This window comes from Jaculus jaculus, chromosome 6 (assembly GCF_020740685.1).
Source record: "Jaculus jaculus isolate mJacJac1 chromosome 6, mJacJac1.mat.Y.cur, whole genome shotgun sequence".
NCBI lineage: Eukaryota > Metazoa > Chordata > Mammalia > Rodentia > Dipodidae > Jaculus > Jaculus jaculus.
This window is the reverse complement of record NC_059107.1, coordinates 104,695,014-104,722,769: the sequence shown is the minus strand read 5'-3', so window position 1 is coordinate 104,722,769 and position 27,756 is coordinate 104,695,014.

The following is a 27,756-nucleotide window of genomic DNA, read 5'->3' as shown; positions in this document are numbered from 1 at the left end:
GTCATCAGGGAAATGCAGATTAAAACTACATTGAGATTCCATCTCACTCCTGTCAGATTGGCCACCATCATGAAAACAAATGATCATAAATGTTGGTGGGGATGTGGAAAAAAAGGAACCCTTCTGCACTGCTGGTGGGAATGCATTCTGGTCCAGCCATTGTGGAAAACAGTGTGGAGGTTCCTAAAACAGCTAGAGATTGATCTACCATATGACCCAGCTATAGCACTCCTAGGCATATATCCAAAGGACTCATCTCATTTCCTTAGAAGTACATGCTCAACCATGTTTATTGCTGCTCAATTTATAATAGCTGGGAAATGGAACCAGCCTAGATGTCCCTCAACAGATGAGTGGATAATGAAGATGTGGCACATTTATACAATGGAGTTCTACTCAGCGGTAAAGAAAAATGAAGTTATGAAATTTGCAAAAAATGGATGGACCTGGAAAGTATTATACTAAGTGAGGTAACCCAGGCCCAGAAAGCCAAGCGCCACATGTTCTCTCTCATATGTGGATCCTAGCTACAGATGACTGGGCTTCTGCGTGAGAATGAAAATACTTAGTGGCAGAGGCCAGTAAGTTGAAAAGGAGACATAAAGGGTGGAGAAAGGAAGGGAGGAGGATACTTAATAGGTTGATATTGTATATATGTAATTACAATGATTGTAATGGGGAGGTAATATGATGGAGAATGGAATTTCAAATGGGAAAATGTGGGGGTGGGGAGGGAGGGAATTACCATGGGATATATTTTATAATCATGGAAAATGTTAATAAAAATTAAAAAAATAATAATAAAGATATAGTTGGTTTTGATTTGCAATTTGTGACTTGGCAGCATCTCATCTATGAAAAGCTGAAGGAAATGCCAAGAAAGAATAAAGTGGTTAAGGCACTTGCTTACAAAGCCTGTTGGTCTTCACCTAGTCACGTAAAACCAGATATGAATTTGGTTGTAGAAGCAGGAGACTCTGGTGTGAAAACACACACACACACACACACACACACACAAATAAATAAATAAATAACTTTTTGAGGCAAGCACCAACAAATTGTCCATTTTTCTGAGAGAGTACAAAAGTAAGTGAGAGAGAGAGAGAAAAAGAGAGAGAATTGATGCACCAGGGCCTCCAACCACTGTAATCAAACTCCAGATGTGTGCACCACCTTGTACACATGTGTGACATTGCACATGCTTCACCTTGTGCGTCTGGCTTACATGGAATCTGGGGTGTCAATCATTGGTCCTCAGGATTTCGTAGTCAATTGCCTTAACTGTAAGCCATCTCTCTGCTCAAATAACTTTTTGTTTTTTAAAAGCTGAGATTTCTCAGTGGTTAAAGCACTTGCCTTAAAGCCTAATGACCTAGGTCTGGTTTCCCAGTACCCACATAAACCCAGATGCACAGTGATGCATGCATCTAGAGTTTGTTTTCAGTGGCTAGAGGGCCTGGTACAACTATATTCTCCCTCCCTTTCTCTCTCATCTCATCTCCTCCTTAAAAAGGGGATTGACCTTTTCAAAGTTATATTTCTTTTTATTAGTTTTTATAATTAGCTAAATAATTATTTGTAGTAATGAGTTTATGACATTTTCATATATACTTTGTTTTTTGTTGTTGTTGTTGTTGTTGTTGTTGATTCTCCTTCCCCATTTCTGTCTTTCAGTACTCCACAATATTTAATTAATTCCTTGGCACAATCTTAAATATCACCTAATGTTTGCTTTAAGCTTTTAAGAAATGAGCTTGAATACAGAGAACATGAAGAACATAACCCAGTTAGGATATTCCTATGTTCACAAGCAAAATTTAAACTCAGTTACTGCCTAGTCAACCTTACTCACATAGGCAGAGGCCAGCCTAAAATATTAACACTTTGGGTGGTGGTACCCTCCAGATGAAGATCTCAGCATCCAGATTATTTATTTCCTCTATTTTAATGGCATGCCATTCTGATTTTTCTCATCTATATAAGTGATCTGGCCACAAGACATAGTCCTTCCTATCTTAGAAACCCAGGAGCTCTTCCATTGCTAGTTGATTCTTGCCATTCAGATCATTTTTCAGTAGTTATCTTTTCAGCATGATCTTTATGGAACCATCATACCTGAGCTGCCTACTCAGTCATTGAGTGTAACATGTGTTCATCAGCTTTCCATTAAGATAGTAAGATACCTAAAGGAGCAACCTATAAAGAGAAAATAAAATGTTTCCACTTACTATTTTAACTTATTCCAGCACCTAGTTGGCCTGTCTGCTTTCTTTTGGATCCTCTGATAAGACAGTATATTATGGCAAAATGCATGGCATAACCAGCTGCTTCTCTATGTTGATTAAAAAATGAAAAAGAGAGAGCATGAGACCCAGCTCCCCAATCCCTTTGGAGATATCAGACACCCTAGTCATCCTAGGAGGTCTCTCCTCATAAAGGTTCCCCACTTTACACTAGTGCCACAGGCTGGGATCAAGCCAAGCCATGGACACACAGGCTTTGGGAATATGTCAGAGCTAAACTATAGCAAAATACAAAGTACATTTAATTATATCCACAACACAGAGCTTTTTGTCTGTTTATTGGTAATGTATCATCATCCAGGAGAATAAGAACCTCAGGACGACAGATGCTAGCCTGTAGTGTCCATACTTTATGCCCATAGGATGGGAACTCCTGAAGCTCAACACCGATGACATCATGAGTCCAGTCTCCAATGTGTTGCACTTCACACCTCACCTGTTATGTCATACTACATGTGCTATTGCAAACATACTTGTCATTTTCGTTTGTTACTATTAAGCCAAGATATGACTATTTTAGGGCTATCTTTCTGCACTAGGTATTCTTTTTTTCTCATAAAATTTGAGGAATCTCTAAGTGTTACCACTGCAGAAAGAGAAAATCCCATTTCCAGCGTGGGGGCTTCTCTTCTTCGATAACTTCCTTATTCCTACTATGCTTCATGCATGCCATAACCACATTTCGTTTTCTTTATTTATTTGTGCTTTTTCACATCCACCTGCATTCCTGCCAAAGCAAGCCTGTGTAGATCAACTTTTTCTTTTGTACATTTACTTTCCTGAGGACCTTTGAGTGAGCAGTTTAGCATTTTCATTCCCTTCCTAGACTACTGACAACACAAAGGAGTTGCATGACATAGACGGCTTACAGAACAATGGAAACATTTTTGTAATCTGATGACAAATTTGCTCAACTTCGAACTAGTCGTTATCTTGCAGGGCTGGATTTCAGTTCTCTGAGCCTACCCCAACTACATAGATTAGCCAGTTTGCATTAGCTTCTTTTGTATCCTTGAATATAATTTTTGTGTATTTTGGTTTCTAAATTTTCTTGTTTTATTGTTCTTCCCATCTATGTGCTAACAAAATCTGACCCTGCTTAGTTTTCAAGATCAGATGCAATCAGAGTGGAATGGCCATAGACTTGCTCTATTTTCTGTCTTTCTCCTGTAGACTCTGGGAAAACAGATTTTATATTTGCTGTTTTCCTACATTTAAAATACTCTTTCCGAATTGGATTAATTTTGTCTTGGGTGTTTCAAAATTGATCTAAACTTAAAATAGAAGAAAAAAGTCAGAATTTCTTTTAATGATTATCCTTAAGTGCTATTCCATAGACAATAACATTATAAGGGAGATACTATTAATTATGACCTTGATCGAATTCATGTGTATTGATCATATCCTAGGAGCTGGACTCTGGGTATTCGTTACTGAGCAAGACAAAATGCATAAAAATAGGAACATTTTTCTCTGATGCAGAGAAACAAAACAATAAACACATGGAGATGGGTCAGTACTTGTTAAAAATTAAATATAGGGTACATTAATGCGAGGCAAAGAGTGACTACCATGGCTCCACACTACAGGTGGCAGTCCTCAGAGAAGCTAAGTAACTTGGTGAATGTATTTAAAAATTTTGAAATATGGCAGTCAGGTTTTAAATTTTGTTCTCTGATTCCATAATTTAACTTCTTAATGATGTTATATTGTCTTCCTGTATAAATCAAAATCCAGTGCCAGTTAATATATTTTACATGATTATCTCATTTTCATAAAGCTCATCCACACAGAGAAAGTACTGATTTTCATTTTCCATCAACTTTTACATGATAACAGTCACCTTTAGGGAAGACACACAATTTCTCAAAGTGGTAAAATGCAGGCATCACTGCACCCCAGTTTCATTTGAATAAAAATACAATTTAAAATGTTGTTATTAAGGAAAAAGTTTTCATAATGTTTGCTGTTGTCTTGGAGCTTATTACATGATTTTGTCCTGAAATTTAATGAATTATTGTCTAGAAATTTCATATTGGGGTTAAATAATCAACAGACATTTTATATTTATGTATTTATGCATCTTTATTTTTCATATATACATGAATGAACTTATTCCTATATTTAAGGATTTCTAATGATCAGGGATCATTCTGACTTATTTTTTTAACCTTTTCTTTGTTCATTTAAACATTGTATATTTAGCAAGTGTTCTGGGATATCGCTAGCATAAACAAAGTGTGTGTGTGTGTGTGTGTGTGTGTGTGTGTTGTGAATCTTGCTAAACCCAAAGATACTGAGGCTGATTTTGGAAATGGGTATGGTTTGAGCAGATTGTGGACTGCATGTGAACTCCCTAGTCTGTAAGAAAGAACTTTTGTTTAAAAAAGAATTATAGATAGGTCATGTGTACTTTGTACTTTCATCTTTATTTTCTAACAGTGAATGACTGGGCATTCTGTCCTTGCTCAACCTTGGTCTTGTTGTGGTATATATAATAAGGCAATTTTTTTTGTGTGTTTTTGAGGTAGAGTTTCACTCTAACTTAGGCTGACCTGTTCACTATGTAGTCTCAGGGTGACCTCGAACTCATGGAGAGCCTCCTACCTCTGCCTCCCGAGTGCTGGGGTTAAAGGCGTGCACCACCATGCCTGGCTAAGGCAATTTTTTGTATGTGTAACATAATATATGTGGAATGAAGTGTATTCTGGGTGTGTACGTGCATGTGGTGTATGTACATACATATGCAGATGCATATGCATGGATACAAACACCACACATGTAAAGGCCAGAGGATATTGGATGTGTTCAGTTCCTCTTCAGCATTAACTCTCTGAGACAGAGCCCATCACCCAATGTACAGCTCACTGTTCTTTGGTTAGACTGGCCAGACAGAGAGTCCTGGAAATTCCCCTGTCTTTGCCCTTTCTGAGATGGTGTTACAGCAGCATGGCCGTGTCCTGCTTTATTCATGGGTACTCAGATTGAACCCAGGTTTTCTTGCTTTTGCAGTAAGCATTCTTAACCTCTGACCCATTTCTTCAGCCCCAAGTTGATATTACTTTAATGCAGCAGGTTACCAGATGTAATCATCATATGTTTTTTATTACCTGAGGCAAAAACAATTCTTATCAAAAAGAACACTAATGAGACTGAGTACCTTTAAACCTGTGGTAATGTTTGCCATGTTTCCTAAGAGAAGAGTGGGAACATTTGGATATTTAATGTGAAGGAAAAAAAAAAATCTCAAGGGAAGGAAAAAAAATCACTATGCTGGAATAGCAATGAAGAAGTAGTTGCTCTACATGACATTTTACTTCTGAATGGCTAGAAAGATCAATGTATTTGCCTGCAGCTCATGACTTAATATGCAGCTCTATCAAGGAAGGAGACATTGCACCCAGTAACTTGTTCTTCATTGCTAACTTCTTGTCATGAGTAAAGAAATAATAAGGCAGCTTCTGAAGAGGTGTCACCCTTGGGATATGGTATTACTGTATCTTAAAAATCACTAATAATCATAATGCATAGGCCTCTCCTGAATTTTCTGTACAAATGAGACAATTTCTATTAAGTACCTGGGAAAGCAGAGACTAAGTAATTCAGCTTTTCTCAAATAACTTTTTAACACTCCAGAGGTCATCCTCTCTCTATGTCATTCAACAAGGTGGATGGGGCTGAGTATTTGAATATAAGTTTTGCTATTATCTCACTCAGGTACAGTGTTAGGTCATGCCTATGGAAAAGCATTTACTAAATATTGATATCAGAGCTACAGAGATGTCTCAGCAGTTAAGAGCACTTCCTGTGTAAGCATGAGGGCTTAAGAAGACATAAGAGACTCCCTCAAGGTTGACCCTAGGAGTCACATCAGCAATTTGGTTTGGCCAGGTGAGTTTGTAACTCTAGTCCTGTGGAAAGTAGAGATATGAGAATGGCCAGGTCTTGCAGGAAAAACAGCAACAGCAACAGTAACAGTAACAAAACCCAGAAAACTCCAGAATAAACAAGTGACTTTGGAGCAAGTCAGAATGCAAGGAAGAGTGATAGAAGGGGACATATGACTGTCCCTTTGACATCCCACAGGAAACTGCATTCAGTGCCTCAGGAGCATATATAATGGGCATACACCACACACACACACACACACACACACACACACACACACACACACACACTCACACACCACATAACACAGTTATTAAGTGTATTTTATTTTTTGATAAGCTTTTAGATAGTTTTTCAATTTTCAATGTTTTTTTAGATTGATGAATTCATATACATGAAAGGTCATAAGGAAAGAATGAAAACATGAACATTGTTTGGACTGCTTGCTATTTAGGTGACACAGGAAGATATCTGCTTATTTATAGTGAGCCCCACACAATGTTCTAAAGGATCTGAAAAATTATCATAGTACAGAACAGGAGAGATAATCTGTTGTAATGGGAAAGTCTAGTGTGGATCATGAACTTTATCTGTGAAATGCAGGTTAAGATAAATCCACAGGTAATAGCAAGCTTTAAAAGCAATTGGAAAATACCTTGGAATAACATTAACCAAGGATATGAAAGACCTATACAATGAAAACATAAGAACACTCAAAAAAGAAATTGAGGAGGACTTCATAAAATGTAAAGTCCTCCCATGCCCCTGGATAAGCAGAATTAAGATTGCAATACCTATCAAAATTCCAACATTATTCTTCACAGAGATAGAAGAAGTGATCTCAAAATTCATATGGAAAGGCAGAAGGCCTCGGATATCCAAGAATATCCTCAGCAAAATAAACACCTCTGGAGGCATCACCATACCTGATCTATAGCTATATTACAAAGATATAATAATAAAAAACAACATGGGACTGGCATAAAAACAGGAGTATAGGCCAATGGAACAGAATCAAGGACCTAGACTTTGGCTCAATAAACTAAAGTTACCTGATATTTGAAAAAGGCCTTAACAATATAGGCCGGAAAAAAGTCAGCATCTTCAATAAACAGTGCTGGACAAACTGGATATCCATATATAGGAAACTGAAACTTTATCCACACATCTCAAGCAATCAAGTCTAAATGGATCAAAGACCTCAAGATAAGACTGGAAATTCTGTTACTACCAGAAGAAAAAAATAAGAGGAACTTTCCTTGATATAGGAATGGGAAAAGACTTCCTGATCAAAACCTTAGTAGTACAGGATCTTAAACAATCACACAACCATTGGGATCTCATGAAGCTGAACAGTATCTTCACAGACAAATACACAATAAGCAAAGCCAATAGATTACCCACAAAATGGGAGAAAATATTTGCTGGCTATCCAATTTCTAGAGGCCTAATTTCTAGAATCTACAAAGAACTCAAAAACCTAAACAATAAAAAGTCAAACAATCCACTCACAAAATGGGGCAAAGAACTGGATAGACAGTTATCAGAGGAAGAAATACAAAGGGTAAATACACTTAAGAAAATGTTCATCATCCCTAATCATGAGGGAAATACAAATTAAAACAACTATGAGATTCCACCTTACCCCATTAAGGATAGCAATCATTAAAAAGCATCAAATGAAAATAAATGCTGGTGAGCATGTGAAGACATAGGAACACTCATCCACTGTTAGTAGGAATTAAAGATGTATAATCACTATGGAAAGCAATATGGAGACTCCTAAAATGGTTGACTATAGAGTTACCATCAGACCCACTTATTCCCTTACTGGGCATTTATCCTAAAAGCTCCATGCCTCAGCTCAGAGAGATTTGCTCAACATGTTTATACCTGCTCAATTTGTAATAGCTAAAAGCTGTAATCAACACAAATGTCCAGAATTAGATGAATGGATAACCAAGATGTGGTATATTTACTCTATGAAATTCTACACAGCAGTGAGGAAAATTGACAAAATTAAATTTGAAGAAAAATGGTTGAACCTGGAACAGATCATTTTCAGTGAACTCACCTAGTCACAGCAAGATAATCTTCTTATATCTCATTCATCTATAGCTCCTAACCTGAATCTACCCGAGATGCTGACATACCTAATAAACATCTTGAGGACCAGACAATAAGGTGGGTGGAGTGGAAGGGAAGGGTGAGGGTGGGGGTAAAGAACACAAAACTGGACCGAAATGGCAATAGCACCATATAATTCTACTTCTTAATAGACAAAATAAATGGTTGAACCTTCATGAGACCCTTAGAGGGAACACCTGAATCACAAGGCCCTGTAGAGAGTATGATGAAGACTGACCTTAATCTTCTCCTATTTCTCTGTCTCTCTGTCTCTCTCTCTCTCTCTTTCTTGCTCTCCCTCTTATCTGTCTTCTCTCTTTCTTGTTTATATTACATATCTTTTTCTTCATTCTCTTCTTGGGTACTGACCTGTAATTCCCAGTACCAGAATGTGGCTAACATTTATAATGAGCTGTTGATCATAGAGACCTACACTACAAGGTTTCCCAAAAGAAGACAGATTTCTGTCACAGTTCTTGATGACCCACCAAAGGTTAGTGGTAAGACCCTACTGCTGAAGATACCATATGCTGTTGGTACATATCATGGAGTGATATGGCTGGAATCTGGAAGAGAGTCAGTCCCCAGACAGCTCATCTAGTGCCAGAAGGTGTTATATGAGCGACTGGGGAAAAATGACCAATATCTGTCAAAGCAACTCTTGGTCTAAGCTACTTAGCAGCAAACAACCTGATGTGATGATCACACAAGTACAATAGTGGCACACAACCATGCTTGGAAACCAATTGCTCTTGATTTGGCTAACTTACCTGTTCAGTAGAACAGAATCCATAGCTGGAACTGTGAATCAAGTCAGAACCATATCAAAAAACAAGCCCGCTCACCATTATCAAGCTCCCACCAATCCTGGGCTACAAGAGGGCCTATACCTATTAAATTCTCTCTACAAAACAAAGGTTATCCCATTTATTTATTTATATTCTAGTGTTAACTTCACACTCCATTGGAGAATTTGCCTCTCTTTTTCAGATTCTAAGGAGAGAACCAGCCCATCACACCTCAAAAGGGTCCCAGCTGCAACTGAGAATATTTGGAGAAATGAGAAAGAGTTCTGTGTCCTTGGTGAGCCTGCTACCAGCACAAGGATGAAGGAGATAGATTCAGAGAACACTCAACTCCTACCAAACCAGATATCCAGAGACACAAAGACTCCCAAGACCTCATCATTGAAGCAGATCTAAAATGAACTCGACATGGCTCAGGGAAATTTGAGGAAGAGGGGCAGAAAGAATGTTAGAGACACACATTGGGTCATTAAGCACAGAGACATTGCCTCTTACCCATAACTGATGGCTAACTCCACAACACACCACCCATATTTCCCAATGAGGAGGGTCCCTGCAGAGGGGGAAAGACAGGGAGGAGGCTAACGATGGAACCGACATGACTGTATACATTGTGTACATAACTAATAAAAAAAAAATAAAATCAAAAGGAAAAAACCCCTGGGGAATCTATAGGAAATTTCCCAGAAATTATACATGCTCTTTTTGAGGGTATGATTAATTTGTCATGAGGGCTTAGAGGAATTACACATGAAAAGCTAACCTTGAATGAGTTTTTTTCCTTCATCTTAAATACTCTACTCATCTATAGATCATGGGGTTAGTGTTATGGACAAATTTGAGAGGACATAGGCATTTTACCACCTATGTACAAAATAGGAATGAATCAGAAACTTTCCATTCATTTTTCCCTTTTCTTCTATCAATAGAAGTTTGTTTTTACAAGGCAAGAAAGACTCTCATATGGGATGGTCTGTTTCTAAGACATCATAAAATATACTTTAGCAACAGTTCATCATATCCTAGTAAGAGCACTGGAAGTTATAAATGATCAACTTGAAAGTTAGTACAGTAAGCTATTCTAAACCTCTAATGATATTATAATCAATATATACTTTAAGGAAATCTCTCTAGTAATAGTAAAATTGATTATAATAAAAAGGAAATGGGAGAAACAAAAGTCATAGACACAAGATAATATAAATGAAAAAATTCTATTCAATTTAAGAATACATTCACAGAAAATATTAAGAACATGAAGTTGACATAAAACTATAGTTATACTCCATGTTAACATGCTCACTTGTTTAAATCTAAACAGCTATGGTATACTCATAACATATTCATTTGGCCTTATTTTGCTGAAGTTTGTTCTTGCTTTTCCTGTATGCTTTGACTTAGTTGCTAACCTATTATTGTATACGCAGAGGGAAAATTATTTGAATATTTAATAATCAAGATGTTAAAATAGAACTCTGTTGAAGAGGCAAATATTCACATTTAAAATGAAAACAGTGGACAAAATATTCCTTCCTGGTCAATGAATTTGCAAATGCAGAATGATGAGATGTCAGGAGAAAGCAGCATCCTCCTTTTGTCATTGGATAAAATGTGACCATGTGTAACAGAATTCTGCACCTATTAAATATTTAGAAGCAATAATGAGTGACCAGTGATTTCAGAAATAAAATATTATTTTAATTTTGTTCATATCCAAATAAGAGTCAAGCTCTTATTTGACAAAGTGTTTGTTCAATGTTTTTTGACAGGACTTTAAAAATATTCCATAACTTATCACATTTACTGCAGAGATGATTATTCCTACATCTAGAAGCTAATGTGAAGCATAATAATAACTAGTGTATAAATAAATAATGTATAATAAATAAAAAATACATAGCGTATAATAAATAGTAAATAAGTGTTAATAATTTATATATTTGAATGTTCTAATGGTATATGATAAACATGTTGATCTAAGATGTTGAAAATGTGTGTAAGACCCTAGGCTCAATTTTTACTAAACCCAAGACAGAAAGAATTTTATCAAAACACCCAGACTGGGCTGGAGAGATGGCTTAGCGGTTAAGTGCTTGCCTGTGAAGCCTAAGGACCCCGGTTCGAGGCTCGGTTCCCAAGGTCCCATGTTAGCCAGATGCACAAGGGGCGCACACGTCTGGAGTTCGTTTGCAGAGGCTGGAAGCCCTGGCACACCCATTCTCTCTCTCTCCCTCTATCTGTCTTTCTCTCTGTGTCTGTCTCTCTCAAATAAATAAATAAAAAATATTAAAACAAAAAACACCCAGACTTTAAATATAATATTAAATGAAAATATTACATAGCATTTTTTAACATGTAGGCCTGTTTACATCACCATCACGTGTGTGGTCTCATGCTACCAATAGTCCATGAGGATCAGACAGGGACATTGCTAAGGATCTTGTGGTGCAAAGGGCAACATCTCCTCGTCAAAGTTTTACACAGAACAAAACGTGAAAACAGAACCACTAGGGAACCTTGGGTTTCAATATTTGTTCAAAATATAAATAGTAAGAATCAACTTTTCTTTATATAATGTATTTATATAATTAAATTTATAAGTGGAAAGAAGATTAAAAAGATTAAGTAACTTTCTTTAGTGCATTAGAATTTTCCTTAACTCATTTGACAGTCTTCTTTTAAGTATATTAATAAGAATACAGTGCCTGGTATATTCAGTTTTTATTCTGTGTTTATATGAAACCTATGATCCAGATCCAACAAAAATACCCTCCTACTCACTCACTGTGAGCATACATAAATGATTTCTAAATAGCATTATTTTTATGATGAAATTTTCTCTATAGTTTCTAAGAGGATTTTGTTAACTAGTTTCTAACCAAAAAAGGAGATCAGTGTTATAGGAAAAGGAAGTATGCAGCACAAGCAGAATTAGTTTGTCTTTTTAAGATGCTAAGGAACAAAATGAATAACATTGTATGAAATTGCAATTTTCTTTGTAAAGGCAATAAAGATTAGCTTACTGATACCCCTTTCCTGAATTGGCAATGCTCATTATTTAAAAAACTGAATGACTTAAAGTTTTCACTCTAATAACAACAAAATCCATGTTCGTAATTATTGTTAGTTTTCCTTGTATAGCTTTATATCCCACTATATGTTTCTTCTCATTCAAGAAAACATTACAAAGTTTGGAAAACGTGCATAAAATAAGGAAAGAGGCAAAAGGATACCTCTATGTCTGGTCAGTCATTTTCAAACATTGCCTAACACTGCCGTTCAAAGAACAGTCATCTGGCTGTCCAGTGACACTTTCCTGTGTTTGATTTGTTGTTTTCTACCCACAAGGGGCCAGTCACTACTCAGGTGTCAGTTTTTCTGGTAGAGACTCAAAATTTTGTTTTGTAAAAAAGAAGTAACCCCAACAGTTATGATCATATTTTCCTGTGATTGTTTACTTGTTCCTAATGATTTCCTCCCAACATTCGTTCTTCACTGACTAAATACTCCATTCTTCAAATAGTTATTGGCAACATTTTTCCATTCTTTAAATGTCAATTTTCAAAACTATATTTTCTCAGCAATTTCCTTCATCTATGGGTCTTAAAATATTTCCAAGAAAAAGATTCAGCTAAAAAAAATAACCTTTATGTTGGTCTGAAACTGGCTTAAAATTGAGCCCATGTTAGATTAACCTTGGTTGTAAATGATATTCTAGAGGAAAACACTAAAGACCATTTTAAAAGGGTATTTGGTTCCTAAGCGCAATGTGGATCAATGAATATTGATTGGGGTTGGGCGAGTGGAAGAAGAGGACAGGTGGAGAGCAGAAACTACAATAGTTTATATAAATTTTACAGAGATAGCTTCTGATAAAGTTAAATTTTAAACTAGCAGAAAGACAATCACTGCAATTTATATGGTTTTAACTTCTAATAATCTTTAGAAAAAAAATCAAAGTTCATGAAATATATATACCTTTTATGTTTCTCTCTTTTGGGGAAAAATACTTTCAAATGTAAAAAATATTCATTTTTAGAAGACTTCTGTACTTACAGTTATCACTTTTTAGAGCTTTTCATTTAGGGAAATATTTGTACTTGTATAAGAGTTCAAGAAAATTTTTTTTAATCTTACCTTTGTTAAATGAATATTATTTCTCAAGTATTGCTGTATTTAAAGCAGAATAATTCATGGTTGTTATGAAATGAGTAGCTATAACAGAAGAGATTGCAAACTAAAAGACATAGTTATGCAATGGGGGTCTGGATAACTTAAAGATCTTATAGTAATAAAAAATTACCTCAAGGCTTACAAATTAAAACCTTACACTTTATATTTGGAAACTTATTTTTGAATCAAAAACCACTGTATGCTTATTTTAATAGTAATAACATTAAATGGGTTATATTTAATCCACGGTTCAGGTTCTGGATAGGATGTACTTGTGGGTACATGGAGGACAGAAACAATCAGAGGAGTCATATTCTTCTTTATCTTCAGATTCTATGTTGAAGCAGTTCTTCTAGATAGGGACCCTCAGTCGATTAGCAGGAAACAGAGATATAAGCCAGGAACTTAGCCAGGAGACCACCACAGTCACTATGCACAAGAATTGACACCAAAACAAGTCATTGTCTCAGCGACTCTCACTTGGCTCTCTGTGGCTCAAAAACATGGCTAATGCTTCTAGATTTCTCTCTTTCTCTGTCTCTCTCTCTGTCTCTCTCTCTCTCTCTCTCTCTCTCTCTCTCTCTCTCTCTCTCTCTCCCTCTCTCTCTCTCTCTCTCTGTGTGTGTGTGTGTGTGTGTGTGTGTGTGTGTGTGTGTGTGATTGGTCTCTCTCCCCAGGATTGCCAGCCATGAACCATGCATGAGCTTCTTTGATTGCTTTTGAGGTGCAGACACTAATGCCACTGATCAGTATTGCCCCTAGTTCATAGGTAACTCCCACTTAGAAAAAGGAACAGAATTAGTTTGGCACAGTGATCACTAAGATGGTCAAGATTTCAAGTATTCAGGGCCTTGATGATGTCCCAAACTAGTAAGTATTAGTGTCCCTTATAGAATCATAAGGAGTGTACTTAATGAAAACAAAAGATCTAAGGTTCTAGATGTGTTTACATACTTGATAAGCAGAATCTGTTGTAAAAGACATACTATGAATGATGATTTCCTGAGCTGAGACAAACTACACCAAATTCTGAAACCAAATGTTGTTGAAACATTGTGTCAGGGCACATGACACCTACTGGAGGTTGTATGGTATAGTGTCATGATGATGGAGGGGAGGTAGGCCTCATCTCTCATTATTTCTCCCGTAATATGACATTAGAAAGGAACTTATCAAAGATTCATATCTTCGTTTCTCCACTTTCTCTTAAAAAAAAAAAACAACTATCCATTTTGATCTCAAAATAGTCAAACACATAGAAATGGTCAAGCAAAATAAAAATGCCTCTGTGCATTGGAAAACTGTCATGGAGAAACTTCAGGGAAAGATGCTGAGCACCAGCAGTGCCAGTACCAGTCTGGTTTAGAAGCCCAGGTCTACTGCTTGCTGACATATGCCAGTACACGTCCTTGCTCCCATGCTGAAACATGTGGAGTATGAGTAGTAACAGATCCCACAATACAACTTTTGTGAGACTTAAATGAGTGTGTGTTTATGCAACATATTTCATCAAGATCTACCATGTAATTCATCTATTTTGATTTTTATTCTCTTTTAACATTTATTTCTTAACAATTTTATACATGTATGTAATTTTCATCACACTTACCTCTGTGCCCTTTTCTATCTCCCTCCCACATTTGATGAGCACTTTGCTCTTCCCAACAAGCCTCCCATCCACTTTAATGTGGTGTGTGTGTGTGTGCGTGTATGTGTGTGTGTGTGTGTGTGTGTGTGTGTGTGTGTGTGCGCGCGCGCGCATCCCACTGAGTGTTATTGGGGTTGCTTATGTTAGCATGGATTGGAATTAGCTGCTGTAGCATCCACAAATAACCAGTATCTAGAGTGATAAAGAACATGACTTACCCTAACAAGTGAATTATTTAAAATGCTTTACTTGATTATTACAATTATTATACAATCTGGTAATTTGGTTTACAAATTGAAGAGCAAGGAACTTCGATGTAAATGGATCTTCTTTCCCCCCTGTTCTCTCTCCCCTACTCTCTCTTTCCTTCTCCCTCTCTCTCCATCCACCTTTAAAGAGATGGGATGGAACTACAGTGCTTTTCTTCTCTTTCACAGTGGATACAGAGCACTTTTCCATCAGGGTATCAGCTAATTCAGCTCAGTTCTGACAGTTACCCTGGAGATGGAGGCAGATCCCACAGTTAGATCCCCAGCTGCCAGACGCAAGCACACATTGTTAAGTGTGGTTCAGTCTGACCAGCTACAAAACAGGGTTTCTGCATCCCCTCTGCAGGTTATGAATTGCCATAGAATATCACAGAATTCAGGGAAGCACTTATATATGTTGATCATTAAAAAAAAAAAGATATAGAAACAATTCAGATGAATAACTAGATGATAGGACATACAAGGGGAGGTCTGAAATTGCACCAGGTACAGGAGTCCCCATTGAGTTAGGGAGTCTCACCCTCCTGACCAGTGATTATGTTTGCTATCCCAGTCACTGTGAGCTGCATGACAAGTGAATTTTTATGAGGGTGTCATTTTGTAGCATAATTCCTATTAATTATCCCATCCTTAGCCTGTCCATATTCTCTAGAGAATAAATGCGAATTAGGGGTGAAACTTTAACCCTGACTTTTTCTGTGGTAACCATCCTCAACCCAGATGACCATTAGAGATTAGAACAAAAAGCACTCTAAATTCCAGAAAATTCTCATGGATTATAAAGACACAAGGTAATAAAACACTAAGCAAATGATTCCTTCAGCACCCCTAAGCATGAGGATTTTCGGGGCCTTGTTGTTGGAGCTGTGGCAGAGTACACACTACTATCTCTTGTTCTAGATTTGTGGAAGAAACATGTTCATAAGAGCTGTGATCAAAGAGCTATGAACAAAATTTCAAAATATAAACTCAAAATGTCACTCTGATTTTGGTAGATACAAAAGGTATCTGCATCAGTATCTATTCTCTTTTTTTTTTATTCTTCTCATATCAGAACATTTTCCTCCTTCACTAACTTTTGGCAGAGAACAAGTGAAAGTCCACTTGTGCATATTTCCTTATAAACTGAACACATGTGAGCTTATGTATCTTTTAACATTTTCTGTCCTCTAGCTACTCATGACCACTTATTATCTTGGGCACAGATATGATACTGATAATCTAGCTCTGACCATACAAACCAAAACCACACTAAAAGCTTATATAAAAGCTATATAGGAAGGAAGTAGGTTCTGTAGAGGATGTGCTTTATAAATCAGAGCCATTGACTGACATTTGAGCATGGACCTAAATTTGGTCTGTAAAATGAAGGAAAAATATTACTGCTGTTTTAACACTCACAGTAATAATTCATCACAAGGGAAATCTCACTGTCACCATTTTCTTGATGATATTTAGTTTTAAAAAATATTTTATTTATTTATTTATTCATTTGACAGAGAGAGAGAGAGAGGGAGGGAGAGAGAATGGGAATACCAGGGCCTCCAGCCACAATGCAAATGAACTCCAGGTGTGCGCACCCCCTGGTGCATCTGGCTAAATGAGTCCTGGGGAATTGAACCTGGGTCCTTTGGCTTTGCAGGCAACAAACTTAACCACGAAGCCATCTGTACAGCACTAGGTTTTTTTTTTTTTTTTAATAAGGTTGGTATATCCAGAAAAAAAGAATACATAATGTTGAAGTTACGTTTGCATTGCTGGGTCAAAATACTCAACCAAAAGCAACTGACAGGAGGACAGGTTTTATTTTGGCTTACAGTCTTGAGAGGAAACTTCATGAAATCATGGGGATGATGGCAGAGCATAAGCTGCACATCACAGTCTGCCACAACAGGTAGAAAACAGAAGCAAGAGAGTGAGCTAATCACTGGCAAGGGGAAAGTTCACTATAACACCCCACCGCCTGCCTTCATTAACATATCTCCTCCAGCAAGGCTCCATCTCTGAAATTGCCACCAAATGGGGACCAATCATTCCAAACACATGCATGAAGGATATCTTATTCAAACCACCACACATAGGAAAAAATATAATATGGAAGCCAATGTATTATGTCATCTTTCTGTACTGAATGTATGAAACATTCATATTATAACTAGATCATATGATTTTTTTTCCATATGTACAAATTTTGCATAGTTTCTTTTATCAGGCTTTTCAGTCTTACAATTTTCAGAAAATGGGATAAATAACATTATAAATTATATCATTAATATGGTAATGTTTATTATTCTTAAAGAAAATTTAGTCTATTTCTTATAAATAATTTTTGGAAACATGGCCACATCCATATAGAAAGTTTTATAAACATTATTCCCATTCTTTATAGTTCATCACTGAAGTGGACTTAAAACACAACCACTACTACTCAAGGAATTTTGCAGACGAGGAAGCAGAAAGAATGTAAGAGCCACAGGGTGAAACATCATGTCCAAGGACATTGCCTCACCCATAAATTGACAGTTGCTCCCACAACACATAAAACATTACCCTGTGGGGAATACCTGTAGCTCCACTGAGAAGGGTCTCCAGCTGAATGGTGGCAGAGATGAGCGAAAAGATGGTGCCAAGATATGATGTAACCATACAAAATAATTAATTAATTGAAAATTGTGCTTCTTATTAACAAAATCATATTTAAAATTCTTTCAAAACTGATTATTTTATGGTTTTCCACATTATGTGCCATAATGTTTGACCTTTGATTGTTTTTTTTTCTTATCATAACTCAAATTTAATGGTATCCTGGAAATTATTGCTAGGAATAGTTTAAGTAAAATATGATTCTCCTATCCAAAGGTAATTTAGTATTGTAATGAAACATTTCATTTTTCCATGTGAGAAAATGATTGGATAGTTACAATGTTACTTAGTGTGAGAGTGTGCAACATCTTTAGCCTATTGCAAGAAGGACATCCTATACACCTTCCCTTCTACCACTTCTCCACAGTCACCATCATTGAGACATGGGCATTTCTTACTTCTTCTAGAGAATTTATGGACATTTGAGGATATTTTATTAAGGGCATGCACTGGGCCTTGAGCTTGAATTTAGGATCAGATAATCAGATTCTCCATCTGGTCCTCTCTCAGGGGTCATCTGTTCTGATCACTATATTTTAATGCTAAATTCTCTAAACATCTGCCTACATGAATATCCCTATATGGATGTTTTCTTACTATTTAAGGTGTGATGTTTCATATGAAGGCTAAAATTGAATAAATGTGAAACTGATATCAGAGAAGCTAGAAGATTTCACATATTTCCCAAGTCCTTGCTTACTGCTGGGGAAAATAAAATCATTCTGAATATTTGCTCTTTTTAATCTCTTTGTGTTTTTTTTGATTTTTAATTTTGCAGCTAGCTCAGGTAGAATGCCACATTTTTATAAGTACTGGAGAAGTATGAACATTTATAGTCCAGTGTAAATATTATAGGAATTGAGTATTCCTGAGGTACATACAGGATGAAGAGTCTGAGGCCTTCAGTGTCCGTGAAGTTCAGTGCTCAGGGCAAGGCTATCACTACTGAAAGGATACAGAGCTATGATTAACATTTGAAATCTTTCAGAGCAGAACAGAGGTGGCAACACTAAACCACTATTTCCTGTTATGTCTCCTTGGAGTGGCGTTCTTTTCCTTAATCATGTGTTAAGGTTGTCTTATTTTAATATTCTGGGTTTTAGCTAAATGAGATTTTGAATGGGGTTTACAATTAGTCCCAAGCCAGCACTTCTATCTCAGTTTGGAAGATTATGTTTTTTAATTTTTTTTCTTCATCATACTTACTTAACTACTACTGTCTATGTCTGAGTAAGTTATTATCAAAAGTTGTAATTTTTGCCATTTGTATCATGAATGATAAAATAGACCAGTGGAAATAACTCACTCATTATGGCCCTTTCCTCTAAGATGAACAATCTTTGTGCATTGTTCTGAACCAATGGATGTCCTTGCATGGTACATCAGTTCCCTTCTCATTGCTAATACCAACTACCTGACAAAATCAGTTTAAAGGTTTATCTCATATTACATTAAAGAAAACAATAACAAAAGCACTCTAGTCAACATGATATACAAATGGTATGTCCAAGTCATAACCCTCCATCCTTTTTCCCCATAAGTTCATGGACATCTTATAATGCAAAATGAGGTAAGTCCATCTCAAGTCTTCATAGCCTTTTCCCAACATTGTTTAAAAGTGTAAATAGTCTCTTCTAAGGAACATGCAAACTCTTAACTGTCATTTCTTATAACATCAAAAATCAAGTTATATGCTTTCAACATTGATAGGTCCAAGGTAAATATTCCAATTCCAAATAGAAGGACTGGGAGCATAGCAAGAAAAAATTAGACTAAAGAAAGACTGTGACCCAGCAGAACAAATACCGAATCCTGAAACTTGGCATACACTATCTTTGATTTGTGATGAAACCATCTGGGCTATAAAAGCATGGGTAGCACTATCCCTCCAAGTGTGCAGTCTATATTCTTTACTCATGTACCAAATCTGCCTTCAAACCTGGAGCTTTTCTTGGCATATGCTCCATGGCTTTAGAATCTCTAACATCCTGAGGTCTTCACCACAACTTACTATCTATCCATCTTCACGGCTTCACACAGTAGCTTCTCATGGCCTCTGTACAGGAACTGTGGCCCTACCTCACATTCCTTATTATCAGCCACTCTATGGAACCATGGTGAAATATTCCATAAAGCTCTAATCTTGCATTTTTCTTTCCTCTCAAACCATTAATCATTAATCATGGGCAATGCTATCAAGTTCTGTTCTCAGATTGGGATGAAGCCTGTCACCTGTGTAACACTGTATGCTGGACTTGGGAAATAGAGACTTTCATCAACATTCTCTGCTTCTAATTTAATTCATATTCATCTATCTTGAACTTTAAATGGGTTATATTTTGCCCTAAGGGAATCTTTCATATTATCAAGCGTGTAGTAGAACTTTTTAATGGTGGTTATCTCCTTAACAATTAGAACTTAAGCGGATGCCATTTCTGAACCTGAGACTTTCTATTTTCTTATAAGCCAAACTTTATATTTTTCACTTCATTATGCACTGTATTTCCTTGACTTTCACTACAGATATGTATTAGGAGAGCAAAACAAAAACAAAAGCATGACAAAGACTCAATGCTACTCTTCCTTGGAAATTTCTCCACCAAACACACTACTCCATTATTTTTAAATTCAATTTTGCTCAAGTATTTAGGACACATTCATAATACAGCCAGTTTCTTCACATGAACTCCCTCTACTCCTGTTCTGGATACAGTCATTTTCTCCTCTAGAACATGATGACTCAAGATTCCACAATACATAGTTCTACCACTTTATTGGCTAATTCATCTGGGCTTATAGTGTTATAAGGCTTCTCTAGTCCAAAGCTCCAAAGCATTCCCTATTCCTTCTGGAAAATCAATTTGAAAAGACAAAGAACCACATAGACAGGCAGTATAGAGCAATGAATGCTGCTACTCAGCCAGCTCTTCCCTTTGTACACAGTGCAGTACCCATTCACACTTAAGGTGGGTCTTTTCCCCCAAGTGAACCAAGATAATCTATCACTGGTGATTCCAGGTCAGTCAAGCTGAAAAATCAATATAAGCTATCACACCTGACAAATTTACTTATATTAGTAAACATAGTAAATATTTTTCTAATATTGAAGGTAATAAGAGCTTGAGGAAATCATACATTGCTATTTTAGGTTTGCTCAGACAGAGCCTTTGTCCATCAAGATATTGAGTAGATGCTACCAAGATTCTAATACAAGTCCAACATAAATAATTATTAATAATATTAGTAGTAGTAGTAATAACTATCCAATATTATTAATATTAATTCCAAGTCCAACAATAATGATGTCCCAATCCTATATTTTGATATGCTACTAAAGTGGGAATTTTGACTACAGTGAAAAATTTAAGGGTGAAGGTGAGATTGTCGTGGGTAGCAGAAAAAAAATTCCAATTTATAGCCATAACAATTGTCACTAATTAGCTAGTAATGAAAACTTTATACATAATATTTTGGATTTTTCAGAAAAAAATAAAATAAGTACATAGATCCAGTTTTAAAAATTAAATGAAGTTACATTGTAGTTTCTTTTCAATGATATGACAATATACACTAATGCTAATGTTTACTTGTAAGAGTAAGCAAACAACATCTTAGGTCACAAGATCTAAAATGGCAAATGACAACTTTATAATACTCCATCAAACAGCAATGGCTTTACTCAATAACAACACAAATGACTTCTCTGATGAAGTTATCATAGTTCTTCATCTTCCATACGTTATATATGCCTGCAAGATTTGTTCACACTATCTTCCACCTCTAACAGAAAACCAAATGACAAGTTCAAGGAAATATACATTCATGAAATGTCCCCAAACACTGCATACCATTATTAATAGCAAATGATTACACTTAAAATAAAAGAGAATGTCAGGCTATTATTCGCTATCCTCGAGATTTTCAGTACTTTTCCAGAAAGAAGGTTTTCTAGGGCAGGTTATTAATTAAAGGGCTTGAGTTTTCCCCCTTTCATAAAATATAGCAGAGAAAATTCCTATGACCTATACTCTTGAAAATTATGTATTACTGACACTTTTACAATGCTATCATTTATAAATCACAATTTCAGGTAATAAGGCAATGCCATAATTTTAAGTATGAATTAAACATTAGAAATGAAGTCTATAAAATACCAAACATAATGGAGCCCATACTTTTGACCTGGGATCCTCAAGCTATTCCAAAGTCAAAACGTGATCAGTTTTCTCTTTGGTTTTTGAATAGCAGAACTTATATGAGAGAAAGTAGGATGCTGGTGATGCTTTCTGTACTGTACAGTTTCATTCCCACTGAGGTTCCAGTTGAAAATATAGTCTTCAAAGAAAAAAAAAACAACAACTTTAAGATATTGTCAAATAGGGCCTGAAGAGATGGCTCAGCAGTTAAGACATTTGCTTGCCTGATAAGGCACTTGCTTGCCTGATATTGACAGATGTATATTGCTCACCCTACATTTACCATTTCTCCAGCTCTTGGTACATTTCATTTCCAGTGTCCTGCCACTGACCATTTACTGGAATTCAACTGGATTGATAGGGGTCAAATTTATTATATATTATCTACTAAGAAACTCATTTCCTTATTAAGTGAAAAACATTCTATTATCCAGTGCAGAAGGGAAAGTACACTTGGGGATGTATAAAGGAAAGTGAAAAACACAATTAAATTACCCATCTCCAAACCTATGAAATCAGACTTTATTTTCCAAAAATATAAGAAAAGATACCTTGATTTTTGGCCCTATTGCAACCTTGACAACCTGCACATCTGCAGTTAAAGCCCCATCCCACTCCAATCTGATTTAAGCCTAAAACAGAGCACTAACTGAAGATCTTACAAGAGTAATTGCTTTCTTCATTTTAAATAAAATAAGACTTTTACCCCAAGTTGGGTAGACCTCAATGCAAAAAAATAAAATAAAAATAACAAAGAAACTGAGATGTCTTCATCAAAGCTGCATAGGCCCACCCACAATGGAAGCCTCCACTCCAATGAAAATCCAGAGGAGACAACAGAATTTGAATCTCAAAATGAAAGTACAATAAGTTTATTACATAATTCAATGAGACTCTGACTAAGAGAATGACAGAACTGGAGGCAAAAACCAACAATGCATATTGCCTTCATCACTAGGCTTAAGTTAGTTGAGAAAAATTAGTGAGATCTCACAAGAGAGATAATGAATTCAAGGTGAGTTAACAAATTGAGGATCTCAACAACCAGATGATTAAACTTAATGAAGACATGCTCAAATGCAAGAATGAATTCCAGGAAGAAAAAAAAAAAAAAAAAAAAAAAAAAAAAAAACTCTTGCTAAGAATTCAATATGTATCACTCACTACTCTGCCTTTCTTTGCTAATATGACAATGTAAAATCTGGCTTCCTTCTCTTCTCATGCTTCCACTATCATTGGGATATTCCCCACAAAACTGTAAGCTGCAGAGGGGAATATATAACGGACAATTAGGAAACAGCAGGGAGGTGTCCGTCATTTAAAGACATCTGCTCAAGTCTGACCTATCAGAATTACTTCTCAGTTTTTAGCAACATGGTAAATACATTGAGAACAATAATTATTCCAGCATAAATCCCTCATTTACTCTTGTTGTATAGTATGATCAAAGAGTTAATATCTCAGTACCTTCATCTTATTCAGAAGAAAAATTAGTGTTTCATTTACACTCCAAGGGACAGAATTGCACCAGGTACATGAACCATTGGTTATATATTGTTTGAGACATCTTAGAATGTTGCCTCTAAGATAAGTAGTTGTCTGGTTTCTTTAATAGATCGTATTCTGTATTCTGCCATTCTGACCCATGAAGATTTTATCTATAGTAGACTCAAGGGGAGCATGTTGGAAATTAAGACAAAGATGAGACATTAGAGAAAATGCTTGTGTTAGAAAGTGAAATATACTTAGGAGATTATGAGTCAGAATTTCAGTGTAAAGAAGAGGTTAGAAGCCGGGCGTGGTGGCACACGCCTTTAATCCCAGCACTCGGGAGGCAGAGGTAGGAGAATCGCCATGAGTTCGAGACCACCCTGAGACTACAGAGTTAATTCCAGGTCAGCCTGGACCAGAGTGACACCCTACCTTGAAAAACTAAAAAAAAAAAAGAGGTTAGAAATAAAAGTGATTCCATGCTTTTTATATGGCACCTGATTAAAGAAATAGATAGTATTATTATGCAGACTAACTGTGTACACAGTTTATATATAAAACTGAAGGAAGAGAAGAGGACAAACAATGAATTAACTTATGTACATTTTGCATTTATAAAGGTAGAAATACACAGTTTAATATTTTTAGATTATATATATATATATATATATGAAGTATAGTTTAATAATGCATATTTATTTCATGTATAGTAGAATTAATAAAATTGTTTATAGATACCACATGTCAAGGGACCACACATATGCAAACAATTGATATAGGAAGGTGAAAGTGTCAAGGTGATGGCCAAATAACAGGCAGGAGAGTAAGAATAAAACCAATAGAGTTCATTATCAATAAGGTTAAGCCAGGGAATCGAGAATGCTTTAGCAGAAGTAATTAGTAGTATTAATTTTTACTGAAGTTTGAGTAAGAGTATAAAATGTTTATTTGTTTTAGTAAGATGTCAGTAAAGAAAAAAATTGCAGAATACTGTGAATAGAATTTGAAATATTTAAATATATCTATATTGCTGTGAGAATTTGAAAGCATAGATTCTATTTTTTTAACATTTGTCAAAGAAGGATAAATGGGGGCTGTAGAGATGGCATAGAGGTTAAGGTGCTTGCCTGCAAAGCCAAAGCACCCATGTTCAATTCCCAAGGACCCAAATAAGTAAGATGCACAAGAAGGCACATGCATCTGGAGTTCATTTGCAGTGGCTGGAAAATCTGGCACCCCCATTCTCTCTCTCTCTCCCTCAAACAAATAAATAAAAATAAAATATTTAAAAATGACAAATGGAGGGCAATCATGGTTAGACTTGGGCTATAAGCAGATATTTTCCAAAGATGTAAATTAATATACATAAACATTTTAGAATAAAGGAAAAAGTGAGAATTTGAAGATAAAGAAGAGATAGGATATAAGTGCCATTTTGAATACAGGAAGGAGCTTGGACGTATATCACAAGTAAATGATTTGGGTTCAGACAAAGTAAGGGGATTGTCTTGAAAGGAAAACAGCTAACATGGCAGGATGAATATAGATGCATGTAGATTTGAGGAGATTCTGTTAAGACCATGAGCTGGCTTCCATCTGAAAATGTAGCCCCTTCTCTCCCCTCCAAGAAGCAAGAGATGAGGTCAGATGCCAGGAATAATTGTTCGATTTATCCAATTATCTGCGTACTGGATCCATTTCATATTCCCGACATGGGAGACATTCAAAAGATTCTCCAGTAAAGAACGTCTACAAGATAATATTGTCTAATTAAAAAAAAATTTAAATGCAACAGATGAGCAGAAAATAATATGGAATGTATGTGTAGTGACAGAAATCTATAAATTTGTCTGAAATGTATATAATGTAGCCTATGTTGGATCATAAAAGAAGAAAAACATAATTAAAACAAGAATAAGATGGTCTGAAATAATTAGGTGAGGATGAGGCTTCTATGGGCTGAATTATATTTTTACCAAGTTCACAAGTCTTTAACCCACAAGTTTAATATATTTTTTTCTTTTTGGGTAACATGGGGATTAAATTAAAATTATTCTCTTGAGCTAGGTACACTTGTCAGTAGTAAAAGTGTTAACCACATCTGTGTTTACACTACTGGAGATATATGTACTACTTTCTGTACCTGGCTTTATATGGGTACTGGGGAACTGAACCAGCCTGTCAGGTTTTCCTTTAACCACGGGGATATTTCTCTAGCCCAAAATTTCACTCTTCTTTACACAATTCTCTAACTTATGAAATAAGTATGTTTACTTTACATTGAATGTTTATCAGCTGTGTTTGAGCAGTCCAAGTAAAATGAAATTTTAAGTTAAAAATATCTGCATGTGTGATATTGTTACACTTAGAATAACATCAGTGAATTACATAAAAGGTTGGATGCTATCTCAGATATGTATAATCCCTGCATGGCTACAGTGAGATGGCAGGCAGAGACTAGAGATCCTCCTCGAAGCTTCTATCTTTTCTATCTTGCTGAATACAGTGATGAATGACAGGAGACCCTCCCTCAAAACAAAGTGGAAGGCATAGACCAACATCTAAGGTTGTCCTCTGACCTCCACATACAAGCTATGAAATGAGAACACACACACACACACACACACACACACACACACACACACACACACAGTAGTGTCTTACTCCAATGTGGTTGGTGAGAAAAAGAAGATATCAGAAGTGTTTACACACAGAGGAAAGAACCTGTGAGGATGAGTGAGAACATGGCCATCTGCAAGGGAAAAGGGAGACATATCCTGAGAACCAAACCTGGTGAGACTTTGAGCTCAGACTTCTGTTAGCTAGGACAGCAAGGCAATCCATCTTTGTTATTACATTACCCAATCTATGAGATGTTGGGATGGCACCTCTTTCAATATGAGTAAAAAGCTCACTCTGCATCAGAGAAACAGCTTAAGCAACATGGATGCCCCTTAAAATTATGATAGGTGAAAATCATAATGAAGTCCAAATTTTGATTTAATAGCTCATAGGTAGAACCTAAAGTTCTGCATTTCTAACAATATTTTAGGTAATGGCAAAGCTACTGCTGGAAGGACCCCTGTGAAAATTGTATCAAGAGCTTGCTCCACATAAGGCAATCACCAGCTACAGGTGGCTCATGAGTGCTTTATGGTGCATTTGAATTCAGATTCATACTTGGAAAATATATCACAAATTCCAAAGTTGTTATGTAAAAATATAAAATATTTTACTTATAATCAAATGGTAATATGCAAAAATGTAATATATAAAATATACATGTTGAACAGAAAACATTTTTAGATTTAGTTAAGTATATTATTATTCAAATTCACTTTACTTGTCTTTTTTCTAAATTCATTGTGGAAATTAGCAAACTTTAAATTATGTTCAATGCCCATTTTATATTCATCTTGGGAGAGGTGCTAATCTAAGTAAACAAAATACCTAATTTTGTAGGATTTCAGTTCTTAAACTTTCATAATGGTGTCTGTCAACACATTGTATTGTTTCACTGTAAAATACAAATAATTTGGTCTATGCTGAAAGTACCATTTTATTGCCTTCTATTTTCCTTATTTCATTCACTAGAATATATGAGAGTTTTGTAACCTTTCTTGCTTTATACATCTTCAGTTACTTCAGAATGTTTATTACTAAAAAGGGATATGAGAATAAAAAAGCATGGGGTTTGCAAACCATTTGTCTTTGCCTTCTATGGTAATATAAATATTTCCAGATGTTGATGTGAAGAAGCATCTATTCATAGACGTCCTAAACCCCAGACGAGTTCAGCCTTCACTTGAATATGCTGAGTTATCTCCCTTGACTACATATGAAACTAAAAAGGCAAAAGGACAAATCCAATTGGACATATTGGTTCTCTCAGTGTAAACTGAAAATGTTATTTTTTTAACCCATTATGTTTAAAGTCATTAATTATATAATAATAGCAGGCTGCAGCAGCATTTTCCTCAAGCATTTGTGTTTTTATTTAGCTGAGACACACGACAAACAGAAAAACAGAGTTCAAGCAGTTGATAGAGATTGTGTTTTTGTGTTTGACGAAAGAGAAGAGAGGTGTGGTGGGGCCAGCAGATCTGTGAAAAATAGGATAGAAATATGTAAGGTCGAATGAGTAGAGAAGGCAGAGGTGGGAGAAAGATATAAGAGGCTACGAGGAGAGGCAGTTGGGTTAAAAAAGATAAA